Below are 14,116 nucleotides of genomic sequence, written 5' to 3' on the forward strand. Positions count from 1 at the left end.
ACACTCAAAGGCATCTCTCGCCGTGACATCCTATTTGTCTCTCTCTCTCTCCCTCTCTAGACCTCTATCATTTCTCGTGCTATCTATCCCACGTCGCCCCCCTCGGCCGGCCCCTCTATCCATGCCTCTCTCGAACAGGCAATACGTACACATACCCTCTCTAGGCCCTGCCAAATATGTCAACTACACATCCGCACCTGTTACATCACGTTCCCCATTTATTTAAAAAGCCCTCTCTCCATGTTTATTTCACGTACAACATTCCTTTTGAATAAAACCACACAAAGTGTGGCCAAAATATTATTTTAGAATTTCTATATATATATAACATTACAAAGTTATATGGAGGAGTATGAACGTTAATTTGCATTGCATGGTGCACCCGATGATATTTATTCCATACTGTGAATTTTTATATTTTTATACTATATATAAAATTAGTCATAATAAATAGAAAGGAAGAGCCTCTCTCTGAATCGCATACACCTCCTCTACACCCCTTTCATGTACGCACACAAACTATCTCAAGATCCTCTAAAAGTACGCCCGCAACACATTCACGCATGTTTCATCTTTCTCTCGCGAGATATACAGTGACGATCATTGTATTCGAAGAGAAAGCATGATACATACATTGGACTTCATAATCCACTCATTACGGTCACCATTTATGTTTTGTGGTCATTATACAGTGAGGGGCTCACTGTACAGCTCTGTATTTGCTCAAGACATGACTAGTTGACCAGTTAAACGCTCCACATGGCACCTCTGGTGTTGCATCACATTATCTCACTACCATTGGGCCCACCTATCAGCATGTATACGAATGAAAACAAATGATAAAAAAATATTGGACCGTGGTCCGAAGTCATGACCGTGGGCATAGTGGACAAGGTGGCCTTGTATTGGTATGCTGAGTCATCTGTTTTAACACACAGGAGCAGGTGTGGTGACTATTAAACACACACGCACGCATGCACACGAACTGCATGCAAGCAATAATCACACGTACACACGCAGCCACGCACGCACGCATGCAACACTCACACATACATACGCAACCACGCATGCACGCAACACTCACACATACACACGCAGCGACGCATGGATGCAACACTCACACATACACACACAGCCACGCACACACGCAACACTCACATGCACACACGCACGCATGCATGCACACACCACATGACCAACACCCACGCTCACTCTCAAGTTCTCAACCTACACATGCATGCGCACACATCAGGCCCTGACAGTTACATACACAACCAGGTGGTTCCCACGCGCGAGTTGGAGTCTTGTCGCACCTTTGTAAATTTGTGTTTATCTTACCTTTTTCCTATGCGAAATGACAGGTGGGACCCACAAGGAACGTGGTCAATTTAACCAGTCAACATAGTGACATGCAGACTATTTCGCCGGTCAATAGAGTGCAATCCGATGCTGAACGGTGAGCAAGTGACCGTATAATCACCGCAAAAAGTATATACTGACCGTAATGAGCATGTCCTGAAGTCCGGTGACCGTATTACGCTTTTCACTTGAAATACACTGATTGACAGCGTACTTATCTCTTCTCTCGCTCTCTCTGTGGAGCCGAGTAGGCCAACGTGCCAGTGCCAAATTGGCGCATACCACCCCATTATTGTTGTACTGGTTTCGTAAGAGCGACCAAGCATTCACATCTATTGTACAAACTGTACATATGAGTTACAAATGCTATGAATATGAATACAAATATTTGAATCCACTTTATGCCCAATTTCTCCCTGTAGGCCCTCCAAAAGTACATCTCTACACGCTCTCGCATGTTACATCTAACAACTATGCAGTACAATATTACTACTACACTCTAACACAATAAATCATATGTGTTTTTAGTTTTACTAGATCTCATATTGTTACTTAATTATTCAGTTTGCAATGTATGGCTAGTATCATCTACCGCGCGGTAAAAATCCCGCCCTTGCTTGTTTAATCGGGTTTGTATCGATGGATCGTGCGAAACAGCAAAACTATAGTACTAGTACAGTACAACTAAAAGATCACTGGGCCATCGTGTTGTGTACTCCTCCGTCGTAAGAGTGGAGTGCTCGCTTTCATAAATGTTCTAGTCCCTTCCGACATGTGGGACATCAAGCAACCGGATCCACGTACCATACTGAAATAACATTGCAGAGCAGAATGGGTGAAGCACCCCAGTAATGGCGCTGGCGTAGTAATGAACAATGAGGCGTCAAATCAAAAAGCTTCACATTTCCCGCAGTTATGTTGGAGGGACGAAGTAATGCTAAAAAATAAGTTGGAGGGACGAAGTAACCATCATTTCACTTGTTGCCCAATCCGCTTCTCCCTCACCTTCTTCAAGTTAACCAGGTTTTGCTTTTGCCGTTGTTCTGCCTCATGTGGGACGCGAATCGGCTTGGTAAAGCACTGACACATGGAACCGCATGTTAGCAAACCGCCAGGCCACATCCTCTAAAAATAAGAAACCTTCCACAAAGCAAAATCACCTCATTTTAACTAATCTTGATACTATAAATTTTTAGATCAATATAATCGAGATTTATATAGATAGCACACAGCAGAAAAACCAAGTGGTACGGTTAAGGGATCCACAATGTGTAGCCAAATGTGAAAATAGCTTTTGGCATCAATGGGAACCATTGTGGAGGGTGCTGCTAAAGCCAAAAAGATACTGTAGAACCGAAGCTCCCTAATTGATTGATTGAAGGAATAGAAAAATACAACTCTCTCCTCTTTCTCCCGTGCTTGGTCGCATGTACAGTATAGAGCACAGAGTCTACTCCCATTTCCCTTAAATCACAAATCAAAAAGCAGTGAGGCGTCAAATCACAAAGCATGGACAAAGCAACCATCATTTCACTCTTCGCTGACTCCGCTTCTCCATCGTCTTCTTCGAGAAACCACCTTACCGCACTAAGATGGATGGACGACGTTATTATGTAGTACTAGTACATTTATGCCTCCTTTCGTTCAACGGACTTCCTGGATGCAAAGAAGGCGGTTATCTCGGCTTGCAGGAAACACTTGCGAACGACTTACCGTGGTCTCCCTCAATGGTGTGCTCCATTGAATGCACTTCGTCAAAGCGACAACATTCAAGATATCATCGATGTCACCGCAATGGGCAAGGAAGGCAAATAGTTACTACCTCCTTGCTTCTTTGAGAGGTTCTTCATTCATAACTATCATCTCTACTCCTTCTCTCTCTTAGAGGTGATTCTTCCCTTTTGCTTCTCCTTTTAGGTGAGTATTCTCTTCTTTTGTAGGGAGCCGTACACTCATTGGAGTAGTGTCCGAGTCTTCCACAATTGTAGCAATTTCTATCACGACTAGAAGATCTTTTGTCATTGTAGAACCTTGACTTGGAACTTTTTTCCTTGCTTCTACTCTTGTAGAATTTGTTGAAGTTCTTCACCATTAAGCTCAATTCTTCATTAAAGGCTTGTTTCTCATTTGATGATGTAGGAGAATCACATGAGGCTTTGTAAGAACCACTAGACTTGTTTTAAAGCACTTCTTTGTCCTTGAGTGACATCTCATGAGCAACAATTCTTCCAATGACTTCGGTTGGATTGAGATCGTTGTAGTTTGGCATAATATGGATAAAAGTGCATATGGTATCATATTTTCCATCCAAGGCTCTCAAGATCTTCTTGATGATGAATTTGTCGGTCATATCTTCGTTTCCTAAACCGTCAATGTCCTTTGTGATGAGAGCAAGCCTAGAGTACATTTCAGCGACACCTTCACCATCCTTCATTTTGAACTGGTCTAGTTGACTTTGAAGCACATCCAACTTGGATTCCTTGACGGAGTTCTACCTTCATGCATATCAATCAAAGTATCCCAAATTTCCTTTGCATTCTCAAGACGGCTGATTTTGTTGAATTCTTCGGGGCACAATCCGTTCAAGAGGATATCACAAGCTTGATCATTGTATTGCAACATCTTCAATTCTTCCGCGGTAGCTTCACAATTTGGTTCTCTCCCATCAAAGAATTCACCTTGCAAACCAATACACACAATAGCCCGAACGGCGGGGTGATGTCCAAGAATATGCATTTTCATCTTATGTTTCCAACAGGCAAAATTAGTACCATCAAAGTAAGGACCTCTATGGTGGTAATTTCCCTTGCTAGACGCCATACTCTCCTAGGTTGTGAAACTAAGGCTATGATCACCAAAGCTATGGAAATCAAGGCAAATGGAGACCAAACCTCTTATACCACTTGTAAGATCGAAATTATGCCTAGAGGGGGGGTGATTAGACTACTTGACCAAATAAAAACTTAACCTTTTCACAATTTTAGTTCTTGGCAGATTTTAGCAACTTAGCAAAAGTCAAGCAATCTCAATACAATTCAAATAAGCATGCAAAGAGTATATGGGCAGCGAAACGTAAAGCATGCAACTTGCAAGAAAGTAAATGGGAGGAATTTGGAGGGAGCAAACGCAATGTTGACACAGAGATTTTTGGCATGGTTCCGATAGGTGGTCCTACCGTACATCCACGTTGATGGAGACTTCAACCCACGAAGGGTAACGGTTGCACAAGTCCACAGAGGGCTCCACCCAAGAAGGGTCCATGAAGAAGCAACCTTGTCTATCCCACGATGGCCGTCGCCCACGAAGGACTTGCCTCACTAGGGTATGTATTCATGAAGTAGGCGATCTCCTTGCCCTTACAAACTCCTTGGTTCTGGTCCACAAACTTGACAGAGGCTCCCAAGTGACACCTAACCAATCTATGAGACACCACTCTCCAAAAGGTAATAGATGGTGTGTTGATGATGAACTCCTTGCTCTTGTGCTTCAAATGATAGTCTCCCCAACATTCAACTCTCTCTCTCACAGATTTGACTATGGTGGAAAGATGATTTGAGTGGAAAGAAACTTGGGGAAGGCTAGAGATCAGGATTCTTGTGGTTGGATTGGAATATCTTGGTCTCAACACATGAGTAGGTGGTTCTCTCTCAGAAAATGAATGCTGGAAGTGTAGGTACATTCTGATGGCTCTCCTAATGAATGAAGAATGGGTGGAGGGGTATATATAGCCTCCACACAAAATCTAACCGTTACACACAGATTCCCAAATTCGGTGAGACCGAATCATAAAATCGGTCAGACCGATTCAGGTCAAAATATGAATGTTAGGATTTTCGGTGGGACCAACTTAGTCATCTTGGTGAGACCGATATGCTAGGGTTAGGGCATAACGTAATCTCGGTGTGACCGATTGCATAAACTCGGTGTGACCAATTTCAACAATAGGCACATAGAGAGTTGGTCAGGCAAACTCGGAGGGACCGATTCACTCATTTCGGTGGGACCGAAGTGTTACGAAAGGGAAACTGTGAATTGGCATTGCAGACTCGATGAGACTGATTTGCTCATTTCGGTGTGACCAAAATGTTACAAAAAGTAAACAGTGAGTTTGCAATCCCATCTCGGTGAGACCGAGATCCCTATCAGTGAGACTGAAGTGATTAGGGTTTTTGGTAGTGGCTATGTCAAATGAATTTGGTGGTCCTGGATAGATTAAAGCAGTGGGGCCGAATTTGACTTTTAGGTTTAGGACATATGTGGAAATGAGAAAGTGGTTGAGGATTTTGGAGCATATCACTAAGCATTTTGAGCAAGTAAGCCATTAAGCAACACCTCATCCCCTTTTAATAGTATTGGCTTTCCTATGGACTCAATGTGATCTTGGATCACTAAAATGAAAATGTGAGTCTTGAGCTTGTTGCCAATATGTGTCTTTAGCATTTTGAGGGATCCACATCTCTAGTCCATGCCATGCCAATCATTGAACTTTCTGAAATGATCATCTTGAAAGAGCATTAATTCAATGAACTATATGTTGTTAAGAATTACCAAAACCACTCAGGGATTAGTTGCACTTTCAATCTCCCCCTTTTTGATAATTGATGACAACATATAGATCAAAGCTTTGACAAATGATAATAAGAATGAAATACATTGTCGCTTTGAGAAGTATGTGATAAGTTAGAGCTCCCCCTAAATTTGTGCATTATTTAAAATTTGCTTTTGAATGCAAATGCACAAATAAATAGGATCATGGGTTACTCTTCCATGTCACATACATCTTGGTGGAGCGCTTAAAATGATAAGAAATAAGAACAAGCACTCATCACCAAGGCAAAGTGAATGATGATACAAGAGATAGATAATGTCACCAATCAAGCACAAGCATTAAGCATAGTATGATCAAACACATGATCATATGAAGTATCTCACACACACGCAGGCATAGGGTATCTCACCCAAGCAAACAAAGCAAATGAGTAGCAAAAAGAAGCAAATCTCTCTCTCCGAAGCCTATGATCTATACACTTTCTCCCCCTTTGGCAACAAGTTGCCAAAAAGCTCGAAAATGCATAGTGCTATGCATCTATCTAGGCTTGATCTTCGGAAGGAGGTGTTGAGATGACTCCAAGGACAAAAGCTTTAGTGGAAGATGTTGGAGCTTGTGGAGTTGCCACTGGAGGGGAAACCGAAGCTGTGGGAGTTGTGGATGCAGGTGCTGAAGCTATTGCTCTTGTGTCTAGCAATGGAACTGCTGCAGACCTCTATCCTCTAGGCACTCTTTGGAACATGTGTGTAGTTGCTTTGCCCTTCCTCTCCTCTGCTTCTTCCTAGAGATCTTCAACTGCCGTCTGAATCTCAGTTACCTTTAAGTCAAGATCATAGAATTTTATTTCAATAATCCTCTCCAAGCTCTCCTGGTTCCGAGTCAGGGTGGCCAGTCCTTTCTCAACCCTCAAGGTTGCTTGAATCAGATCCAAGCTAGTCTTGCTTCGACTTGAGGAACAATTCTGAAGCTTCTGCAACACTGGGCATCTCTGCTGCTTTCTCTGCTTTGGCTTTCTGTCTCTTTTCTTATGCCTCTAGGTAAGTTGGTCCTCAGCTGTCATGACAACAGTGTTGTCCTCAAAGTCTGTCTGCAAAGGCAGATGCTCTTTGTCCAACAGGTACACTCCCTTGAGCATCTTAGAATATATCAGCATTTGAATGTGTGAGGCATACCCACATGACCTCTTCTGGTCAGCAGCTGTCCTCTTGATTATCTCTACTATCAGGCTCATGACCTTAAAATTTTCTGGAAAATCAAACATTTGTAGAAGATTAATGGAATGGCCTCTAATCATCCTATGATATCCTGATTTGGGCAACAAGGTGTGCCTCAATATAGTGTTCATAGTGGCCAGACCAGACATCGAGTAGTACACTGACCCAAACTTGTGTGTCTCCAAAGCTTTGTCAGGTATTTCCTTGTACATGTTTGCCATCGAGTTGTGGTCTTTCTTCTTTTTAGCATAGACATCAATGGCCTTCTCATGCTCTTTGGGTGCCTTGATGAGCTTTGCCACTCATCCACTATTGACTGGTATCTTGTTCCCTTAGTCATCCACACAATCTTCCCATATGGATAAAAATGAGCTATTGAGTAGAATTGCATTATGAGCTCATCATTCCACTTGGTCAACTTCTGACCCACAAATTTGTCAACTCCATTTAGCTTGAAGCACTCATGCACTCCTAGGAAGTGGTCTTCATTAGCATCAATGTACTTTCAGTCAACCCACTTCATGTCACTGACAATGGGTTTCTTGTCAAGCAGAACTGTTTCATAGAAATCTTGTTGTTCCTTGGTGTGGAATCTGTAATCCACAGATGTCCTTCTTCTCACCGCATATGGATCAGCTTGTCTCCATTGTTTGAGACCTGCATCTTTTCTTTCTTTCATATTCTCAGCCACTGGATGATTGTCATCATGGTCTGGAATCTTTGGTTTGAGCTTCCTAAGCACTTGGGCTTCAGCTTCTTCTTCCTCAACTTCAGGCATTGGGGCCTTGTTCTTTTCTATAGCTGGTATGTTCCTGGTGCTTCTCTTTGGAGCTGTCTTGGAGGCTTGAGCTGGAGCTTTGGGGGATGTCTTGGGCTTTGAAGGAGCTGCTCCAGACTTGATAGCATCCCCCATCAGCTTCTGTGACTTAGCAGGAGGTGCTTGAGCAGCAACATCTTCTTCTTCTTCCTCCCCACTAGCAGGGTCTCTCCTCATGGTAGGATTTCCAAGCACCCTAACAGTGGTTTTCCTGACTCTCTTCTTGCCTTCTTCACCTGACTTCTGTTCAAGAGTGAATTCCATGGTCTCTTGTGTTGTTCCCCTGGCCTTAGACGTAGGAAATCTTCTAGCAGGTGCCTTTTTGTTTTGTCCTGGCTTGGTGGAAGCAACATCACCATATTCTTTCTTTAGCACTTTCTTCTTGGAGCTGACTTCCTCAACCTCAAAGTCCTCATCCTGAGAGTTTGATGTTTTATTCTTTGTCTTCCTAGTTTGAGCCTTAGGAAGATTGCTTGGTGTGCCCCTGCTACCTTCATCATAGCTTCCAGACGGACTAGTGCCCTCACTGAAGTCCATCTGTTCCTCTGACTTGTTCGAACTATCACTTTGATAAGACATTCTGCACAACAACCTCAGAGCTGACCCTGTGAATATTTGTAGATGAGATAGACTAGATGAGCATCACAAAGTGCAGAGTTTTTGCCAAAATAAGGAGTTAAAAACTTAGTTTTAGTTTTCTACAGGAAGCATTTCGGAGCTACTAATTAGTAAAACTCGGTGACACCGAAGCAACTTTGGAGTCTAACATGTGGAATCGGTTAGACCGAGACATAGTTCGGCGACTCCGAGTTTTCTAGGGTTTCAAAAAGTCCTGGTATCGGTCACACCGATTTTCATCTTTCGATCAGACCGAAAATCACTTGTGCACTAGCCTAAGCCAAATCGGTGGTACCGATTCCTACAATTCGGTCAGTCCGAGATGAGTCCGGCGGAAACCTAACCCTAAATTTTCAACTCAAATCTAATCTAGAGGATGATTTCTGTGGATGGATGATAACCCGCAAGTATACGGGATCAATTGTAGCCTCTTTCAATAAGTAAGAGTGTCGAACCCAACGAGGAGCTAATGGTAGAATAAATATTCCCTCAAGTTCTATCAACCACCGATACAACTCTACGCACGCTTAACGTTTGCTTTACCTAAAACAAGTATGAAAGTAGAAGTACTTTGTAGGTGTTGTTGGATAGCTTTGCAAGATAATAAAGAGCACGTAAATATAAACTAGGGGCTGTTTAGATAAAGATGCAATAAAGTAAATATAGCGACTGTGGAAAAGTGGTGGTAGGAGTTGTGAAATTGTCCCTAAGCAATTGACTACATTACTAGACCGGTAATCACTATTGCAATTCTATTTGAGGGAGAGGCATAAGCTAACATACTTTCTATTCTTGGATCATATGCACTTATGATTGGAACTCTAGCGAGCATCCGCAACTACTAAAGATCATTAAGGTAAAACCCAACCATAGCATTAAAGTATCAAGTCCCCTTTATCCCATACGCAAACAACCTACTTACTCGGGTTTGTGCTTCTGTCACTCACGCCACCTACCATAAGCAAATCATGGACATATTGCAAACCCTACAGCGGGGATCCCTCACGCTTGCGCGACACAGAGGGCACCATACGACAGCACCAATAATAAAACATGCAACTCAAACCAATCATAGCATTTCATCAATAACCGATAGGACAACAAAAATCTACTCATACATCATAGGATGGAAACACATCATTGGATATAGATGGGTGAAGGTGATGGAGATGTTGGTGAAGATGATGGAGGTGTTGGTGAAGATAGCGGTGATGGTGATGGCCCCTGGCAGGGCTTCGGCGCCACCGGAAGAAAGGGGGAGAGAGCCCCCCTTCTTCTTCTTCTTCCTTGACATTCTCCCTAGATGGGAGAAGGGTTTACCCTTTGGTCCTTGGCTCCCATGGCGTGGTAGGGGCGAGAGCCCCTCCGAGATTGGATCTATCTCTCTGTCTCTCTCTGTTTCTGCGTTCCCAGATTCTACCCCTTCACTGTTTCTTTTATATCCGGAGATCCGTAACTCCGATTGGGGTGAATCTTTCTCATAAAATTAGCTTTCTTGCGGCAAAAGAAGAGCTTCAACCGCCTTACGGGTGGCCCACAAGGGTGCCAGGCGCGCCCAGGGAGGATGGCGCGCCCTCCTGTCTCGTGGCCACCTCGGGCACCATTTCGCGTTGATTTTTCCTCCAGAAAATCCCAAATATTCCAACATAATTCTCTGTCTGTTTTTATCCCGTTTGGATTCCATTTGATATTTGGTTTCTGCGAAACATAAAACATGCAACAAACAGGACCTGGCACTGGGCACTGGATCAATATGTTAGTCCCAAAAATAGTATAAAAAGTTGCCAAAACTATATGAAAGTTAAAGAATATTGGCATGGAACAAACAAAAATTATAGATACGACGGAGACATATCAGCATCCCCAAGCTTAATTCCTGCTCGTCCTCGAGTAGGTAAATGATAAGAAAGATAATTTTTGATTTGGAATGCTACCCAGCATAATCTTGATCATATGTCTTCTCATGGCATGAATATTAAGATACGAGTGATTCAAAGCAATAGTCTATCATTTGACACAAAAACAATAATACTTTGAGCGTACCAATAAAGCAATCATTTCTTTTCAAAACAACATGCCCAAGGCAAGCTTATCCCTACAAAATCATATAGTTTGGCCATGCTTCATTTTCGTCACACAAAATGCTCCCATCATATATGCACAACCCCGATGACAAGCCGAGCAATTGGTTCATACTTTTTAATGCACTTCATCTTTTTCAACCCTCAGGCAATACATGAGCGCAAGCCATGGATTTAGCACTATAGGTGAAATAGAATATGATGGTGGGAATTTATGTGGAGAAGACAAATAGGGAGAAAGTCTCAAATCGACGCGGCTAATCAACGGGCTATGGAGATGCCCATCAATTGATGTCAATGCAAGGAGTAGGGATTGCCATGCAACGGATGCACTAAGAGCTATAAGTGCATGAAAGCTCAAACTGAAAACTAAGTGGGTGTGCATCCAACTTGCTTGCTCATGAAGACCTAGGGCATTTGAGGAAGCCCATCGTTGGAATATAGAAGCCAAGTTCTATAATGAAAATTCCCACTAGTATATGAAGGTGACAATGTAGGAGACTCTCTATATGAAGAACATGGTGCTACTCTGAAGCACAAGTGTGGTAAAAGGATAGTAACATTGCCCCTTTTCTTTTCTTTTTCTTCTTCTTTTTTTCCTTTTTTCGGTGGGCTTATTTGGCCCCCTTTTTTTATTTAGGCTTCTTTGGCCTTTCCTTTTTTTTCTTTTTTTCTTTTTTTTCTGGGGCAATGCTCTATAATGATGATCATCACACTTTTATTTACTTACAACTCAATATTACAACTCGATAGTAGAAAGATATGACTCTATATGAATGCTTCTGGTGGTGTACCGGGATGTGCAATGATCTAGCATAGCAATGACATCAAAAAACGAACAAGCCATGAAAACATCATGCTAGCGATCTTACGATCATGCAAGACAATATGACAATGAATGCTCAAGTCATGTATATGATGATGATGGATGTTGCATGGCAATATATCTCGGAATGGCTACGGAAATGCCATAATAGGTAGGTATGGTGGCTGTTTTGAGGAAGATATAATGAGGCTTATGTGTGATAGAGCGTATCATATCACGGGGTTTGGATGCACCGGCGAAGTTTGCACCAACTCTCGAGGTGAGAAAGGACAATGCACGGTACCGAAGAGGCTAGGAATAATGGAAAGGTAAAAGTGCGTATAATCCATGGACTCACATGAGTCATAAAGAACTCATATACTTATTGCAAAATTTTATTAGCCCTCGAAGCAACGTACTACTACGCATGCCCCTAGGGGAATAGATTGGTAGGAAAAGACCATCGCTCGTCCCCGATTGCCACTCATAAGGAAGACAATCAAAGAAACACCCCATGCTTCAAATTTGTCACACAACGGTTACCATACGTGCATGCTATGGGACTTGCAAACCTCAACACAAGTGTCTCTACAATCCACAACCACCCACTAGCATGACTCTAATATCACCATCTTTATATCGCAAAACTATTGCAAGGAATCAAACATATCATATTCAGCGATTTACAAGTTTATGTTGGATTTTATGACTAACCATGTGAATGACCAATTCATGTCATCTCTCTAAATAGATATAAGTGAAGAAAGAGAGTTTAATTCTTTCTACAAAATATATGCCCATGCTCTAATAAATATAAGTGAAGCAAAAGAGCATTCTACAAATGGCGGTTTTCTATGTGAAGAGAAACAGACAATCCAAACTTCAAATGATATAAGTGAAGCACATGAAGCATTCTATAAAGCCATACTCAAAAGATTTAAGTGAAGTGCAATGAGAATTCTATAAATCGACCAAGGACTATCTCATACCAGCATGGTGCATAAAAGAAAAAAATGAAAACTAAATGCAAAAGACGCTCCAAGACCTGCACATATCGCATGAACGAAACGAATCCGAAAATATACCGATACTTGTTGAAGAAAGAGGGGATGCCTTCCAGGGCATCCCCAAGCTTAGACGCTTGAGTCTCCTTGAATATTTACTTGGGGTGCCTTGGGCATCCCCAACCTTGAGCTCTTCCCTCTCTTCCTTTTCCTCATATCAAGACATCCTCGATTAGACACTTCATCCACACAAAACTTCAACAGAAAACTCGGTAAGATCCGCTAGTATAATAAAGCAAATCAACTCTAAGTATTGTTGCAAACAAATTCATATTTTGTTTTTGCATTGTGTCTACTGTAATATAACTTTTTCATGGCTTAAATCCACTGATATAAATTTGATAGTTTCATGAAAACAAGCAAAATATGCATCAAAAACAGAATCTGTCAAAAACAGAACAGTCTGTAGCAATCTGAACATTCACCATACTTCTGGTACCCAAACAATTCTACCAAAATTAGTAATAATAAACAAGTTGTACAGCAAATACAGTGCAAAAGAAATCAGAACCATTTGACTTTCCAGTTAAAAATTTATCGCGCACTACAGCCAAAGTTTCTGTCTTTCACCATACAAACCAACAAACATTGTAAACATCCTAAAGGCAAACCTTTGCACATTATTTTTATAATACAACGGAATTTTACAAGGGGATAATTATTTTTGTTGAAAAGTTTCTGTAATTAAGATTCACAAAGTTTCCATGAGCATGAACAAAGTTCAAGGCTAGCTCCCACTTCAACAATGCTTGTCTTTCTTAGTTTCACTTTCCTTTTTGAAAAGTTTTTAGGTTCCCCTCTTTATTTTTTTGTTTTTAAAATATATAAAAGCACTCAACAGAAATAAATGACTCTCTAAAACTTGCGGGTTGTCTCCCTGGCAGCGCTTTCTTTAAATCCATTAAGCTAGGCATTTAGTGCTCAAGTAATGAATCCACCCGGATCCCAAGGTATATCAAAGACAATTTTAATTAACAATGATTTGTGATTTAGTAGTGAGCACAAAGTAACATATATCATGTAATGACGAAGTCTAACCCTCTTCCTATGCATCAGCATGTCATAGAAGAACAATTCATGCACACATAGTAAAGGCCAAAGCATAGTATAAGCAGTTTCTTGCAATTCTATCGTATTGGAAACATAGAGAGGTGGAGATATAGCTCCTCTCTCATAATAATTGCAAGTAGGGGCAGCAAGCACATGCATATTATATCTATCAAAATCATCATGTGTAGTATTAAAAGGCAACCCATCAATATAATCCTTAGTAAGCACAAACTTCTCCGATATACTGTAGTTGGGAGAATTTAAAAAGATAATAGGACTATCATGCGTGGGTGCAGTAGCAACAATTTCATGTTTAACATAAGGAACTAAACCAAGTTCATCTCCATAAGCATAATTTATATTGGCATCTTGGCCACAAGCATAGCAAGCATCATCAAAAAGGAATATTTCAAAAGAATCAACGGGATCATAGCAGTCATCATAGCAATCATCCTTCGGTAAGCACGAAGGGGAATTAAACAATGTATGAGTTGAAGAGTTACTCTCATTAGAAGGTGGGCACGGGTGATCAATCCGCTCTTCCTCCTTTTGTTCTTCG

The sequence above is a fragment of the Triticum aestivum genome, chromosome 6B (genome assembly GCF_018294505.1).
Source record: "Triticum aestivum cultivar Chinese Spring chromosome 6B, IWGSC CS RefSeq v2.1, whole genome shotgun sequence".
Classification (NCBI taxonomy): Eukaryota; Viridiplantae; Streptophyta; class Magnoliopsida; order Poales; family Poaceae; genus Triticum; species Triticum aestivum.